This window comes from Lipotes vexillifer, unplaced genomic scaffold (genome assembly GCF_000442215.2).
Source record: "Lipotes vexillifer unplaced genomic scaffold, Lipotes_vexillifer_v1.1 scaffold713, whole genome shotgun sequence".
NCBI lineage: Eukaryota > Metazoa > Chordata > Mammalia > Artiodactyla > Lipotidae > Lipotes > Lipotes vexillifer.
Genome location: NW_006773157.1, coordinates 485,627 through 489,767, shown reverse-complemented (window position 1 = coordinate 489,767; position 4,141 = coordinate 485,627). Strand labels below are relative to the sequence as shown.

The following is a 4,141-nucleotide window of genomic DNA, read 5'->3' as shown; positions in this document are numbered from 1 at the left end:
ATTCTCCGGATACAATTTTCCCATACCTCTCTAACCATTTCTCACTTTTCTCCATCCCATTTCTGCACTATTTTTTTACTCATCTTTTTTTTATTACTTTTCTTGCCATATCTCTTTGTTCAACTTCTTTCATTTTCTGTTTTACTCTTTTCTCTGATTTTTAGTCATTCATTCTTTTTCTTACCTGCCAATTGCCCCACTCTCTTCAGCCAGTTTAACGTCTCCCACTTACCTGTTAACTTTTTTTGTCCATCAAAGCCCACATTCACGAATTAACACACAGGGCTCCCCAAGGACTTACTTTCTTCTCTTTCATTCTTAAATTGAAGTATGGTATAGAAGAACTCCAAATTAAAGGCTATGAGAGTTGAGTCATAAATTGATGTATTTGGTCTTAGGCAAGCTGTTTAATGTTTATGCCTCAATTTCTTCATTTATAAAAAGGATTCAAACTAAATCTCCAAGGAGCCTCCTAGCTCTACAATCCTATGATTCTGTGGTGTCTTAACTTTCACATGTTTTTCCTACTGTGCTGACCTCATTTATTTAATAAATATTTATACACCTACCATGTATTTATAACTCCTATAATTTATGTGAGGAATCAAAAGAAATAAAAGACAGGGTTCCTGCCTTTGAATTGTTTATAGTCTGTCTGGAGAGACAAGAGGTCTCTGCATATTAACCTTCAGTTATTTCCAGTCTGTTCCTGTTCTTTCTACACCAGATCCATTTCTCAAGGGAATACCAGCTATTTTATTTTCTTTATTTTTTAAAATATCAGTTTTACAGGTTTTGTTTTGTTTTGTTTTGTTTTTCCGGTGGCCACGCCTCGCAGCATGTGGGCTGTTAGTTCCCCGACCAGGGATCGAACCTGCTCCCTCTGCATTGGAAGCTCAGAGTCTTAACCACTGGACCACTGGGGAAGTCCCTGCTACCTTAGTTCAAACCTAATTTCTGGGGGAGGGGCAGGTTTACCTCTGAACACAGTAAAAGACTCATTTTTATTTTCTTATACATGTAGGAATCCCCACTGTAGTTGTTCTGTAGCATTATTTTATGTTGTCCTCTTGATTCCAGTCTGGAATTTATTCATGATAGGAAAATTTATCTCAGAACCAAGGGGATTGATTTTTATTGTGATTTAGTAGATGATCACTCTCTGTCCCTATCTTTGCGTGCATACGTATGTCTGTGCATTTATGTTTGTATAATCATATTCAAATGTAGTGTTCCAGATGGCTGAGTGAATGTGACCAACAAGTCTTTCCACACGTATATGCTTTTTTCTCTGGTTTGTTTCTGCACCTGTGTTGTAAGGGGGTACTGCTTTTAGAGAGTGGTCTTTTCCTTTCATTGGCCCTATGTGCTCTCTGGTAAAAATATACCACTCCACAGAGATTAGAGACAGTGTAGGGAGGACAGGAGGGAAGTGGGCGTACTTATAAAAGGTCTACACTGGGACTTCCCTGGTGGTCCAGTGGTTAAGACTCTGCACTCCCAATACAGGGGACCCCGGTTCGATTCCTGGTCAGGGAACTAGATCCTGTGTGCCACAACTAAAAAAGATCCCGCGTGCGGCAGCAAAGATCCTGCATGCCACAACTAAGACCCGGCACAGCCAAATAAATAAATATTTTAAATAAATAATTAAATAAAAAATAAAAGGGCAGCACTAAGGATCCTTGTGATGGAACTGTTCTGTATCCTGACTTTGTTGATAGGTACATGTAGCAACACGTAATAAAATTGTATAGAACTAAGTACACACACGCACACACACAGACAAACACATATACACAAATGAATACAAGTAAAATTGGGGAAAACAGAATAAGATAGGGGAATTGCATCAATGTCAATATCCCTACTGTGATTGTACTATAATTTTGCAAGATGTTACAATTGGGAGAAACTGGGTAAAAAGTATACCAAATCTCTATTTTTTTCAACTGAATGTGAATCTACAATTATTTCAAAATAAAAATTTCAATTAAAAATAATAGCAGTTTAAAGGGATCTGTGCTGAAAGATAATTTAACATATATAGCTGCAGGAAGCACATTGACATATCACTTTGAGGAGCATGACTTGCCATTTACATCAAAGGATGCTCTGCTAAATAGATTTTACACATTTTTTATTGCAAGTTTTCTTATGCATGTATGGAAAGTGAAGGAGTAGCTGTGATGTGTTGTCTCCATTAACAGAAGAACTTTGTAAACACTTAAGTGATGCCAGTTTTATATCAGTCTCATCTTCTGTGTACTGGGAAATCAGTTAATTCTAATAATGGGTCAATTTTTTCATACAATTCATGGAATCAAAGTAAAGGTTTTGGAAGTTCATACTGTCAAAGAGGAAACATTGCATATTGTGAATGCTGCTGTAAATCTAAAACTTTCAACATTGAACAAAATGCTTTTTTTTTAATAAGTTTATTTTATTTATTTATTTTTGGTGGCGTTGGGTCTTTGTTGCTGCACACGGGCTTTCTCTAGTTGCAGTGAGCAGGAGCTACTCTTCATTGCAGTGCTCGGACTTCTCACTGCGGTGGCTTTTCTTGTTGCGGAGCATGGGCTCTAGGCGCGCGGGCTTCAGTAGTTGTGGCTCGTGGGCTCAGTAGTTGTGGCTCGCAGGCTCTAGAGTGTAGGCTGAGCAGTTGTGGTGCACGGGCTTAGTTGCTCTGTGGCATGTGGGATCTTCCCGGACCGGGGCTCGAACCTGTGTCTCCTGCATTGGCAGGAAGATTCTTAACCACTGTACCACCAGGGAAGCCCCATTGCTTTGTTTATTGAGTAACAAACAAATATTAAGTTTAGTGGAGCATAGAGTCATGGTCAAAAACAAAATGTTTGTACTATATTAAGAAACTCAATGTAGCAGAAAATTTATTTGGAATTGGTTACATACTACATTCACAATTCATGATTGCATCAAAACAAGCCTGATATTCTATCAATAAAATAGGAGCTGTAGTTTTCAAAATTTGCAAGTGTTTTTACATACATAGAGTATTTTGGCTAGAACATTTTTGTGATAATCTGATGGTGAATTTAAAAAATGTTTCAGCAGGTCAATATTTACATTGTTTCTTTGCTGCCTGTCAGCAATAAGATTTTAGAAATATTTGAAAAATATATGTACCACTCCATATTTACTGACTGAAAATACTCAGTGAATCTGAGGTGGAGTGGTATCCTAGTTTTTAAAACATATATATCTATTTTAACCATTTTTAGCAACTTAAAATGTAACAAGATTGTACTTATGTTACTTCTCATTCATTCTTTTCACCCTCCATTCCATTCTAAGACACTTTAATCAAATCTTGACTCAAATGATTTTGGCCTTTTCCCCACTCCTCTCCTACTTCCCAGACACACACCAAGCACCAACCAAGTTAGGTAAATCTGGTGTCTACTGTTGTTGCTATTTCCCCATTATTAGTAGATATTCAGTATTGGATAAAGCTATGGTTTCTTCCTCTTGTGCTCGTGCTTATATTTTTCTTCTAGGAACGAGATACTATACATAATGCCTAAGAAATAGGCATGTTTTTCTTTCTCCTTGTTCCTGTACACATTTAGTCTTTTGTGCCCTTATTTTTTTGTTTTCTCTCTTTGTCCCCCTTATTTGCTTTTGTTTTTTTAAAGTATGTATCTATTCTGGACTGAAAAGTGTTTTCTTGAGGAGCTGGTATATGAAAATTACTTGTTGACTCTTTAACCATATGAAAACAATATATGCAACCATTTTGTTTGAAAATTATCATTGTTAATAGGACTTTTAAGTATCCACAGGCATCTTAGGGGGAAATATTTGATTGGAATTAATTTAAGCTTAATTCTTATTCTTTTTAATACAGTATTTCTCAAACTCCAAGGCTTGCAGAATTCACACATTGAGATCTGGCATCGTTTTCAGAGAGAGACTTTCAGTAATGTGTAAGTAGTTTTTTTTTTTCATTTCGATTTGTTTTTATTAGCTGTTTTCTGTATAAACATAGTGAAATGTTAATTTACCAGATCTCTTAATAAGAATTTGGCATATATTCACCAAGTAACGATTATGAGTAACAAGTGACACAAAATAACTTACTGAAAGGAGATGTTTTAAGTGTGCCCTGGGTCAGTATTAA

General features: G+C 36.4%; 1 non-coding gene across 1 annotated transcript; it reads left to right on the top strand.

Moving 5' to 3' along the window:
* Window positions 1–1,466: 1,466 nt before the first annotated feature.
* On the top strand, window positions 1,467–1,539 carry TRNAG-CCC (transfer RNA glycine (anticodon CCC)). Its single transcript has one exon. It is a non-coding gene; the product is annotated as a tRNA-Gly (tRNA).
* The last annotated feature ends 2,602 nt before the right edge of the window (window positions 1,540–4,141 follow it).